Source organism: Sminthopsis crassicaudata, chromosome 3 (assembly GCF_048593235.1).
Source record: "Sminthopsis crassicaudata isolate SCR6 chromosome 3, ASM4859323v1, whole genome shotgun sequence".
Lineage (NCBI taxonomy): Eukaryota > Metazoa > Chordata > Mammalia > Dasyuromorphia > Dasyuridae > Sminthopsis > Sminthopsis crassicaudata.
In genome coordinates, this window is record NC_133619.1 from 398,254,977 (window position 1) to 398,268,210 (window position 13,234).

The window sequence follows — 13,234 nt, forward strand, 5'->3', positions numbered from 1 at the left end:
TCCCCTAGATTCAGCTAATGCTTCAATGAAGATGACTCCCAGACCTATTTTTTGTTTTTGTTGTTTGGTCATTTCAGTTGTGTTTCTCTTCATGACCCTGTTTGTGGTTTTCTTAGCAAAAATATTGGAGTCATTTGTCATTTCTTTCTTCAGCTCATTTTACAGATGAGGAAACTGAGGCAAACAGTATTAAGTAACTTGCAGAGAATCACACATCTAATAAGTGTATGAGAACAAATTCAAGAGGATGAATGTTTCTCACCCCAGACCTGGCACTCTATTGAGTGAACCACTCTGAATTTCTCTCCTAGATTTCAGTTTTGTTATCACCAACTCACCCCTTGGGCATCTCCACCTGGATGATTGTAGATATCCCAGACAGTATTCACATCTTCTCCAAACCAAGCCATCTTTTTATTTAAACATTTTTATTTTTATTTAAGGCACTGTTATATTTCTAATTATTTTGGTTTATAACCTTGAATCTCACTTTTCTTCCCACTCTATCCTCACATCCAATCATTTGCCAAATTTTACTGATTTAATTAGTGCTTCATCTTTTGTATTCCATTAACACCTTTTCACATCAGAATGCACTTATAGAATGTAAATTCTTTGAGGGCAGGGACTGTGTTTCTTTTTGTCTTTATATTTTCAATATTAAAATATCTAGTAACAAGCATTTATTATATACCTGTTGCATGTTATACACTTTGCTCAGCTTTAACACAAAACTGTCCCTCTTTTCATGGAATTTATGTTCTATTAGGATGACCAATCTGTCCTTGAAGAAGTAAATTCAGATTAAATACAAGGTAGGTTGCAGGAGAGGATAGCAGTTGAGAGGATCAGAAAAGGCTTCCCCTAGAAGGCAGTGCTTGACCTAAGTTTTGAAAAAAATTGCTCTAAGAGGTGGGAGTGAGGATGTGTATCCCAAGGATGCCAGCTCACAGATGTGGTTGGTGATGGGAGATTGAATTCCAGCAAGCAGTACCATGAAGTTGTTTGACTAGGCTGTATATCATGAGAAGGAAAATCTCGACTGTGAAGGGCTTTGGGGATGAACAGAGGAGTAAATATTTGTTCCTAGAATTAATGGGGACTCACTGGGGTTAATTGAGAGGAGGGAGATAATTAGGCTTTGCTTTAGGAAAATCACTTTGGCACCAGTGTGGCATGGAGAGGAAATTGAGGCAGGGAAATAAGTTAGAAGCTTTTGTAATGATCCAGGTGAGAATCAATGAGGGTCTGAAAATGGCAGCTGTGTGAGTGGTGAGAAGGATTCAGATATAAGAGCTGTTGTGGAGATAGGAAAGTGATTTGATTAACTTAATGCATTTATTGGGTGAGGGAAAGTGAAGGTTGATGATAACATAATTTGTGAATCTGGGAAACTGGAAAGGTGATGGTTTTATTGACAGAAATGGTGAACTTTGGGAGAGGGGTGGCTTTAGGGGGAAATGAGTTTTGTTTTGAACATGTTAAGTTTGAGATATCTATTGAATATGAAGTTTGAAATGTACAAAAGGCAATTGATGATGTGGGACTGGATCATGGAAGAGAACATAGAGCTAGATAGCTGGTTGTCAGCTTCGTAGAGATGATAATTAAACCCTTGGGGAATGACACTCAATTAGTGAGATGGTAAAGAAATAAGAAGAGCATACCTAGAATTTGGTTCCCTTGGAGCACCAGTCACTCTTTGAGACCATGATACAGATGAAGAGCCAGCAAACCATATGGAAGAATTGTGAGAAAGACAAAGGGAGAACCAGAAGAGAGTATCCAGGTGAAAAAAGTAGTATATACCATCAGACACAGAGGAAAGATCAAGAAGGATAAGGATTGAGAAAAAGGTCATTTAATTTGGCAATTAAGAGATGGTTAACTTTGAAGAGAGCAGTTTCAATTGAGTAATGAGATCAGAAACTAGATAGTAGAGGGCTGAGAAGAGAAAAAGTGGAGATAATAAGTGGTAACAACTTATTCTAAGAGTCTGGCTGATAAAAAGAGAGATATAATAGGGAAATTGGTAGGATCTAGTAAAAGTTGTTGAAGAACAGAAGATAGTAGGTGCAGAGAGATACAGAGATGAGAAACAGAGAAAGACAGAGATAGAGGGAGACTCAAAGAGACAGAGACAGAGAAGGGGGAAGGGTAGAGAGAAAGGGGAAAAAAGAAAAGGAAAGAGAGGAGGGGAAAGAAGAAAGAGGGAAATAGAGAGAATAAGGCTGTAGAAAGAGAGGAAGAGGCTGGGGAAGGAGGGAGAAGGAGAGGATTGAGGGATTTATTGAAATCTGTTGGAAAAGAATGAAACTACGAGGAGAGACTCAACGCCATATGTAGAGGATTTGACCAAGCCTGATAAAAGGAGTTAATTTTCAGAGGCTGGAGAAGTATAGAGGAAAATGATAAAGGGTTTTGCATATACCTAGCACAGTGCCATTTAGTAAGTAGATATTTACTAAAATCCTTGTTGAATTGGCTGGAACAAAAGAACAACTCTCATTGAATTGAACAAGTGGAAAAGCATTTATTAAATACTTAATGTGTCAAACACTATGCTAAGCACTGGAGATAGAAATGGAAGAAGTCAGAGAGTTGAGGCTCACAAGGAGCTGACATTTGAATGGGGGGAAGGCAACTATAGTTTGGGGAGTCAAAGGGTTAATTAGTTGGAATGGAACTGAACCTGTGATTTCATCTATCATAGGGAATTTCTCCTGAGTTTTCTTCTGTACAGTTTAGAGACTTGGAGAGTTTCTTAGAGCACCAAGTAGTTACACGTCTTGTTCAGGGTCACATAGCCAAATATGTGTCAGAGGTAGGATTTGAACCCAGATCTTCACTTCAAAGCCACTTCCCTATTTTTTTATTTTTGTTGTCATTAAGTCATTTTTCAGTCACATCTGACTCTTTGGAATCTCATTTGGCAAAGATAGTGGAGTGGTATGTAATTTCTTTAGCCCATTTTACAAACGAGAAAACTGAGGCAAACAGGGTTAAGTGACTTGTTTGGGTCACACAGCTGGTAAATGTCTGAAGCCAAATTTGAACTCAGGAAGATGCGTCTCTATCCACTGAACCACCTGCTGCCCCATTTTCTATATCATACTCCATAGAGCAATTGACATGTACTTGGCAAAACCATGATACAATTCTTTTTTTTCCCTCTGAATGGAGAAAGAAGTAGACAGAGGGGGTTGGAATGGGGGACGGTACATGAGCACGAATCAGACAGATGTCAAGATGACCCCAGGTAGTTAGCTGGAAGGATGTCAGCAGAGTGTGTTCTGCTAGGGGGCTGGCTAGAAATAGTGCCTTTTAAGGTTCACAAAGGCTGGCATCCCTGTGTAGTTTTGCCTGGTTTGTCTCTTGTGGAGAGGGACCCAATTTTCCCAATAAGCCCATCTCATTCAAGGCAAATGGCCATGAAATCTCTGTGAGCAGTGGTTTAGAAGAGACTGATTACTTGCCAGAGACAAGAATTCGGGAGCAGACATCCATGCCCAGTACCTATCCCTGACAGAAGGGATCCCTGTTGACTCCTCTGTGCTTTTGTATTTGTATATTTGAACAATGGGGAAAGAGGGAGGGACTGAATGATCAGAGTGAGCCAGTGAGGAGGGAGATGGAAGGAAGATATTGGGGCTGCTTAGGTGAGAGAGAATGGGTGGATAGAAATGAAGGGACTGATTAGTGAGCATATTCTAGGAGGTAAAAACAATGACTTATGATTGAGCTATATTTGTATATATGTGCATATTATATATATATATGTATATATATACATATATATACATACATATATATACATATATATATATATATATATATATAATGTGAACTCATCATAATGTAGTGAAGTGATCTTGGAATCAGGGGGTCTATATTCAAGACTAGTCTCTCACAATGACTACCTATGTCAACCCAGTGAGATCACTTAGGAAGGAAGATTCTATTTGCTCATCTATAAAATGAGAATGATAAATTTGGACCACCTGCTTTGATTGGGTGGTAACAAGAAAGTGTTATGTTAATATGAGTTACTATTATTATTATTAGCAAGGGGAGGGTTCTCAACCCCCCCTTCCCTTTCTGCAGCTGCTGCCCACAAAGCAGAGAGAGAGCATCTGTTAGCCCCCACTAGGCCCTGACTGAGGTGGCTTTGTCCCTTAGTGGCCATCACTGCCAGAGACACTTGTACTTAGCTTGGTCAGAAAAATCCCAGTGGCGCTGACCTCCTTCTCTGCACTCCCTCCCACCCTGGCCCACTCCTCTCTAGGCTGATAACTGTCTTGAATCTGCCTCCGCCCTGCTCCCCAAACCTTGCCCTAGCCCAGCAGTAGATCAAAATGGGGAGGGGGTGGAGAGAGGCTGCATGTAATAAGAGGCAATTTCTTTAGCTGCTTCTTTTTAAACAACAAAAATAAAATTACCTCTCAGTCTTACTTGGCTGCCTCAGCCAAGTGCCTTGCCAACATGTTTACATTATGGGATCCGTGGGGGTCCTTTGGGTTGTGGGCTGTGTGTGTGTGTGTGTGTTTGTGTATGTGTTTTTCCTCCTCAATTCGGCTCACACTTTGTCTTCCTAATTTCCTAATACTGTATAGCAGGCTCATTTCTCCCCCCCCCCCCCCCTGCCTTAAAGTGTGTGAAAGGAAAATGGGAACTCATGGGTCTGGATGATTTCTCCTGAAGCAGCTTCTCTGAGCTTCCTGCTCAGCTTTCCCTTTCCTAATTAGAAACCTGTTTGGCTTTTAGGAGCCCAAGTGCCTGTAGACTGAGATTCCCGTTCCCAGCCCTAATTACCTCTTGATGGAATGAATAAAGACGTTGTGTTGTCTACATTTTACTTACAGAGGTGCTGATGCAGTGAATGTTGGATAAAATGTCTCTCTTCCTGAGAGATTAAAAAACAAAGATCCAAGCAGCTGGGCTCAGAGATAATGCACCCCCCTCCCCATCCCTGCTTTCAATGGCCCTCTCCTGACCCCCCTTCTGCCATGAGTTTGAGGAAAGATGGAACATAGGGAGAGGAGTCCTGGCTCATGCATAGAGCTGGAAGGGCTTCAGCCATCATTTGGTCCCGTTCTCTCACTCTCCAGATAAGGAAACTGAGGCACAGAAAAATGAAACAATTTCATATTATCTTCCAAGTCTGGAATGTCTTCCCCCTACCCTCCATCTGTTGAAGTCCCTTCTTTTAAGATTCAGCTTCAGTGCTACATTTTTGTGAAGTCTTTCCTGCCCACTCACTCCAAGTGGGAGTGGGTGCTCCATCCTCGGTTTTCCATAGCACTTTGCCTGGATCTTTCCTCTGAAAATTTATCTCATTCTCATTATTTGTGTATTTGCCCTACAGTGTCTGGTTCTCCACCTCCATTATATTTGTCTTCTATCTTCACTACCAAAATGCTTAATCCAGGGCAATTTGGTCCATTTAGGTGCCCCAAGTCACATGGCTAATAATAAGCTAAAATGTAGATAATGTTTTAAGGTTTGCAGAATATTTTAAGTAGATAAGCTCATTGGCAGTTTGGCTTAGTGAATAGAAAACTAGGGAGCTATGGATTCTATTCCTGCCTCTGACATATACTGACTATGTGACCTTTCAGTGCTCTAAAACTATTTTAGAGAAAGTGCCAGCCTACCTTGGTAGAAGGAATTACCTCTCTTCCACCTAGACCTATGATTACAGGTCCTGTTTCTATCTGTAAGCTCATAGATCTCATTTTACAGTTGAGAACACAGGTAGTAAATATCAAGAGCTTTATCACTGTGCTGCTATTTCTACCCATGTTCCAGATGAAGAAAGCGAGTTACAAAATTAAGTGCCTTCTGTAGGGTCATACATCTAGTAAACTACCTGAGATGGGATTTGAATTCAGGTTTTCTTGCTTCCAAGTTTAGTGTTTTATCCACTATCCCAGGCAGAGAAGCTCCTGAGAAGTGAGAGAAAATACTCTGTCCATCAGATGACCAGAGAACAGCATCAGGAAATCCTGTCTAGTCTGTTGCTCAGTGGGGTTTGCCCATCCTGCATAAGGATTAGATTCTCTTCCCAATATGTTTTCATGAGAGAAGCTATGTTTATGAAAAGTTTGAAGTTCTTGAGAAAGATGTTATAGAATCAGAAGCTACAGGAGGATGTGGAAAAGACCTTTCATCTAGGACAGAATGGGACAGCCCCTGAGCCAGTCCAGTGCCTTAACTTATTTTTCATCTCTTTTTTTTTTTTTTTTTTTTTTTGATGAGAGGAGGAAACAATCCAGGCAGTGATATTGCAGAACCTCCCTTATTACACTCTGTCCATGTCCTCATCACTGTCATTATCTTTCATTATTTTTATTTCACTAGACCAGATGCTCAGAGCTGCCCACAAGTGCTTCTTTGGAGCTGATAGTGGGAAGAACAATGCAGTGAAATTTGTGGCTGGAGAGTGGGGGCAGGGGGAACTATATGCTCCCAAATCTTTGCCCAGTTCTCTTGATTTGGGGATGCTTCCAGCAATATTTTGCCTCTCCTCCTCAACATAATGTGCTTTCCATCAGCTGGAAGTAGTGACCAAAGTATTTCAAGCCTTTTGAAAGGAAGGCCTTGGAGAATTTATTATTGAAGTTTAAGCGGCTGATTTCTCTCTGAAACATCTCCTTAGCTGATTGCCCCCTTCTACACTGTTTCCCTTCTTCTCCCTAGAACATTGTGTCTCCCAGGCTCAGGTTCCCAGCTTTGTGGGGGGGGGGAGGCAGCTAAGAAAGTCCATTCTTATAAAGCAGAGGCATTAGGGGTATTGGGTGTTGGGAACAGGTTACTATTGGTCACTCCCTCTTTGCCTCCCAGTGGAAGACCACCTGGTATCTGAGAATACTTAGACTCTTTTTCCAACACGCTTTCCCTGATTAATGTTCGTATTTCACTCCTAATGGGCGGCCTGAATCCTAGAGTAAGGTATAGCAAGATCCTTTCTCTGTAGTCTGTGTTTGCCATCTAAAGGTGATCCTCAAACTGCATTCCAATATATTCTGTGTATTCAGTGCCTACTTCGCAGCACTAAGCTCTGGGGATGCAACAATTGGGGAGGAAACCAAAAACATAATTTTGGCTCTCAGGGAGCTTTAAAGTGAAAGGGAAAAATAAAACAGATAAATAAATATAATACAAACTAAAATGTAATAAGGGAAAGTGATTGAGGGAAATTTGAGGAAGAAATAACATTTAAGTAGAAGAATCAGGTAGAGAGGTGGTACCTGAACCAGGCCTTAGTGGAAAAAGAAAACTTGTAATAGGCAGAGAGGAAGATGGAATATGTTCTAGGAAAAATGATAAGGAAGAAATCAAGGAAAGAAAGAAACAATTATTTAAAAACCTACTGTGTTAAGTACTTTACAAATTTTATTGCATTTGATCCTAATAACAATCCTGGCAGATAGGTGACATTATCATTTCTATTTTACAGTTAAGGAAACTAAGGCAAACAGAGACCAGGTGACTTACCCAATAAGTGACTGATGCTGAGTTTGAACCTATATTCCTGACTCCAGGCTCTACCTGCTATACACAGTGTCATCTAGCAACCTCATTTGCAGGCTAAGAACCATTAGACTAATTTGGTTGGGATGAAAAGGGCCTAAAATAATTTCAAATCAGATTAACGAGGGGGTCTTAATTATCATTTTGTACTTCTGTCTCTTGACTTTGGAGGATTTTCAATGATGTGTTTCTAACTATGAGAAAAGGGACTGAATCTTCACATCAGTCTTTACATTAAAGATTATGGTTGTCCTGGGTAATTGTCTATCTCATAGGATTAGGTTAGAGCAGGGGGAAGTTACCTTAACTTAAGGGAAAGGATATGGCAAGTTTGGCAAAGCATTTTTCTGGCTTCTAAGGTAGATGGGAAGAGAAATGAAAACTCTAGTCCCAAGTGCTCTGGCTTCCTCTGCCATCTGGAAAGGAACAGTGGGTGGAAGGTAGAGACAGGCAGATTTCATCTTAATAAAAAGAAAGACTTCCTAACAGAGTGGCCTTTGGAGACAGAATCATAAAATCAAGTTGGGAGTTGGGAGAGACATCAGAGGCTCTGGAAGAGGGCAATCAGCTAAGGAGATGATGTTTCAGAGAAAAATCAGGCTCTTGAACCTCGATACTTCAACAAGTACCAGACATGTGGTCATCTCAATGTGTTTGAGTAGGGGGGTTGGGAGGGCAAGGGACCTGATCATCTCTGAAGGCAGTGTATTCTACTTTTGGAAAATTTCAATTGTTAACAAGTTCTTCTTACATTGGACTTTATAGTCTTCTAATCCTTTGAGAACTACCAGAAAAATATACTTTCTCCATCATTTTTTCCAATTCTCTAATTTTTCAGATAGAGAGTTCAAGCTCAGAGAAATTAAGGATGTTGCCTTTAAGAATTGTTGACAATCTCCGACATAGCTGGAACAAGGAGCTAGGTCTCTTGACTTTAAACGCAGTGCCTAATTTATAGTTAACACAAAAGAGAGCTTGTGAACAATGTATTCTCCATCACTGTAGGTCTTCAGGGAGAGGCTAAATAATGACATCAGAAATGTGGCTCCTGGATCAGGTGGGGATTGGACCTTCCATCTCTGACAGCCTATGACCACCCAACTCAGCCACTTCACAGCATGTGTCTATGGAAAATTTTCAACAGCATACCAGAATTGACAACCTTGATTTCTCTGTCCCATTACTTTTTCTTAAAGCTTGAAATTTTGCTAAGACCCTTGGAACATTCTTTATATGACAAGTAAATACAAGGCTATGGGGGCCAATAATATCTCATCAGCAAAGAATTAATGTTCCTGAGCTGAGCCTTGAAGAAAGGCTGAGGATTATAAGAGGCAAAGTAGAGAATGCATTTCAGGGACAGAGAATGCAGCCTACTTGAAGATTCAGAGATGGGAGAGGGGAAGTCATGGGTGAAGAATAGCAGAACTCTCAGTTTGGCTGGGTTATTGTGGACATGAAGAGAAGTAATATATAATAAGCCTGAAAAGGTACACTGGAGCCAGATTGTCAAAAGCCAAATGGAGTGGTTTATATCTATATTAGAAGGTGGAATGTAGTAAATTCCATAAGAAAAGTGTCTCCTTTGAAAGCTAAATACAGGAAAAGCTATCTATGCTAGAAGTTAAAATTAAGTAAGTTCCATAAACTATCAGACTTTTCTAGGTCCTGATCAGAGTGAGAAAAGAAATGATTTTTATTTCTTCCTAATCTCTACCATCAAATCAAACAAAGCAAAATTTAAAAAAAGGAATAAAGGAGGGAAGGAAGTAATAAACAAAAGATGGAAGGAAGAATGGAAAGAAGAAAAGAAACCAAGAAACAAAAGAGATAGAGGGATAGAAGAAGGAAGGAAGGGAGGGAAAGTGGCAGGAAGAAAGGAACGAAAAAAAGAAGGAAAGGGGAAAGAAAAGAAGGATGAAAAAACCTCCCAGGGGAACTATTTTCCCTAGAATTAGACATTAGAACAACTTTGGTTGAAGGATTGGCAACTCTGCAGAATAAACAGGCTCAGATTTATAGAGAGAAGCTTGTTTTCCTACGTCTTCATGTAGCCTTGCATTAAAGCCCACATAGTACAATGGAAAGAACACTGAATTCAGAATTAGAGAGCTCTGATTCAAATCCCATATTAGTGGCTTACTGCCTATGCCACTTTAAGTAAGTCAGTTAAATTTTCTCAGCCTCAGTTTCCTCAACTGTTAAAAAAAGAGAATGGGATTAGATGACATTGAAGGACTCTACAGCCCTAAATTGATGATTGCTGTGTGAGCCTCAATGTTCATCAGCAGAGAGCATCCCTATATTTTTTATCATCTTTATTTAAAGATGGAACCTCTGGTTAAATATCTAGGGGAAAGGAAAGGAAGAAAGGGGTTCCTTCTCATTTTCTGGAGATTTGCAAGCAGCTTGTCTCTTAATTGATTGTGTTGGGGTTTTTTTAAAGTTGGAAATGCTCCCAGAAGCAAAGGGGCTGAGATGAGCAAAATAAATAATGAATAAACAGGCTAGAAGTGTGGGAGAACCAGGAAGCAAGACTGACTAGGAGTTGAAAATGAAATTGTCTCAGAGATGACTGGCAACAAAATTGAGTCAATGCTGTCTGTCTCTTCTTGTCTAAATTAATGAGATGACAGTGGAGCCACAGAAATGATGAGGAACAGAACTGCATTCCCTTTGTTTTGTTTTCCACTTTGGACATGTCAAAGTGTTGTTCATCACATGGTTAAAATGAGTTCTCTTCTTTCTGTAGATGGCAATTATTTGGTTCAGAATGACTCCTTCCATCCCAGGTACCCAATGACTGGTACCCAATGACTGAAACAGAAATCTTAGTATACTTGCCATATGATCATTGCCTTTGATTTTTGGTTCACTTAATTTTGTTGTGTTTTTCATCCAGGGAGCAAAGGAACTTTTAAAAAGAGAAACTTGAAAAGCCTGCAGTGGGAAGCAGGTCTCCTATATGTCAGTGGGTTTGGTGGTTTTGAACAAAGAACCATGCCTAGGAAGCTAAAGCTCCCTTCCTTTTTCTGGCAAAGGAGATCTTTTTCCAGTCTCACTAAGTCTCTGTGACCTGTTCCAGCAAGTAGGGATGCCATATGTTTCTTTGGGTCCTTCAGAAAACAAGAGGATTTTCAAAGATTGGATCGGGGCTTTGGGTGCCTGCAGAAGAACACTCGCCCACAAACTATATGTGTTTTCATTATTACTGTTATTAACACTAACAGCATCAGCCTTAACTTCAAAATAGCCAAGCAAGGACCACACAGGGGGAGGAAGGTTATCATCCACTGGGGAATTTCATCTGTGGAAAATCTCCTATTTTTGTCTCACTGTACATTTGGGAGGCTTCATGGAGTGTCTTAAGTGAGCAACTTATAGAAAAAAATCTTAACAGCCCATTTAAAAATGACCATTCCCCATTTGATGGGCATTGCCTTTAGTTTCCAGTTCTTTGCCCACTACAAAAGGAGCTGCAGAAAATATTTTTATACACATGATTCCTTTTGTTCTTTCTTTATTCACTTTGGTGTTTGCTAGGTCAAAGATTATACAGCTAAGTGAATTTGGGGGACATGGTTCCAAATTGCTTTTCAGAATGGTCTGACCAATGTATGGCTCCATAAACAATATATTTATGTACTAGTTTTCCCACAGCTCCTCCAACATTCTATTTTTTCTCTTTTCTGTCAATTTTGACAGTCTAGTAGATGTGAAGTATAACTTAAGAGTTGTTTTAATTTGTATTTCTCTCAACATTGTAAAAACAACTTTGAGTTACCTAAGAAATCTGATCAATGCAATGACTAACCGTGATTCCAGAGGACTGGTGATAATCTATGCTGCCCATCTCCTGAAAGAGAGGCGATGGATTCAAAATGTAGAGCGAGGCACTAATATATGGATGGAGACAGTGGGGAAAATAGTTTTGTTTGGCTATGAATATTTGTTCTAAGAGTTTGTTCTTTTTAAAGTAATAATAATAGCTAGCATTTTAATAGAATTTTAAGATTTTCATGGTACTTTCCAAATATTATCTAATTTTAATCTCACAACAACCTTGACCCAGAAATGAGGTACTATTATTTTCCTTTTTCCTTACATATATAAACTTTGTAAAGTTTAAGTGAGATGTTTGTTGCCTGCCAGTTAAATGTTCCAGATAAGATTTTAACTCAGGACTTCCTATTCCAAGTCCTGTTGCACCACTTACTCTTCATAGTTTCAGGTAGGAGTAGAGGTAGGAGGGAAAGAAAATAAATGGCAATTAACTGGGGGAAAAACCCTTCCTCATTTCCCCTCTCTCCTTCCAACTTCCATCTCATTAAAAAAATAAGTTTCATTAAGTTATTGTTAAATAACTTACCACAAACATAAGATAGAACACTTCCCTTCTCTTAGTAATTTTGGGGAAACTTCCTGTCCTTAATCAAAGGTCTTTTTCATCACAGCATTTAGACTTTCCTTTCAGCTACCTTTCCAGGTTCCTTAACTTTCAAATAGCCTATCTATAAGTATCAGATCTAGATTGGACCTTAGAAACTATCTAATCCAAATTCCTTCTTTCTACAGATGAATAAACTGAGGTTAAGTGATTTGCCTAAGGTCACATAGGTAATACATTAGTATCAGAATTGGATCTTGAATGCAGGTCTTCTGATACAGAGTTAATTGATCTTGGATTATAAGGTACTGGAGTTTGGAAGGGGCTTTCAGAGAACTTAATGTCTACAGGATCACATCTAAACATACTAAACATAAGACCTGTCTGTATTTTTAAAAGATCTAATATTTAAAAGAGTTCATAGTTTCTCTCAGCCAACCAACAAGCATTTAGTAAGCATCAATAGCGTTCCAGGAACTTAGTGCTATGCACTAAGATAAAGATGGAATAGTTTTTGCTTTCAGTGAGCTTATATTCTATGTATGAGCCCCAATTCTGTTATTGGACAACCCTTCCACTTGCAATAAAATTGGTTAATATTCCATTTAGATCTCTTATACTTTACTTTAAACCTATTTTCTCTAGCTTCAATCTAAATAGAGATGTGATAGCTTATTGATTGAAAGATATGATGTAGTTGAAAACTAAAACCAGGACACCAGAATTCTAATCTTGGCTCCAACAATTTACTAGTTGTGTTACTTTGGGCAAATATCTTACCTCCCTGAGTCTTAGTTTTCCTTCCTTCCTTCCTGCCTACCTGCCTTCCTTCCTTCCTTCCTGCCTTCCTGCCTTTTTTTTATTTTATAAAATGAGGATAATAATGTTGATTCTCTTTTATAGGATTGTTGTAAGGAATAATCTTTGTATGCCCTAAACTGATGTTTAAATGTGATTATTATGTTAAAACATTACTAAATTTTCCTTTGACCTTTCCTTCATGATACTGAATGATCCTCATACCTTAAGTCTTTATTCAGAGGTTGCATTTCTCAATCTGTAGTGACCTTTAAAAAGAAGAGAAAGAAATCAAATTTCCAAAAACACAGGTCTCATTCCTCTGCTCAAGGAGTTTCAATAGCTCCTAATGCTTCTGGGTTAAAATATTAATTCTTCTAGTTGATATTCAAAGTTCTTTACAATATGACTCTTAATCATATTTTCAAATAAATTTTATGTTATTCCCCCTCACATACTCTACATTCTACTCCAAATTATCTACTTGCTGTTCCTTGCTTTAACCACGACCTTGAT

General features: G+C 39.1%; 1 protein-coding gene across 5 annotated transcripts in view; it reads left to right on the forward strand.

Annotated features, from left to right (window-relative positions):
- GRIK4 (glutamate ionotropic receptor kainate type subunit 4) overlaps window positions 1-13,234 on the forward strand; it is a 680,228-nt gene that overhangs the window by 155,344 nt on the left and 511,650 nt on the right. The window lies entirely within an intron of this gene.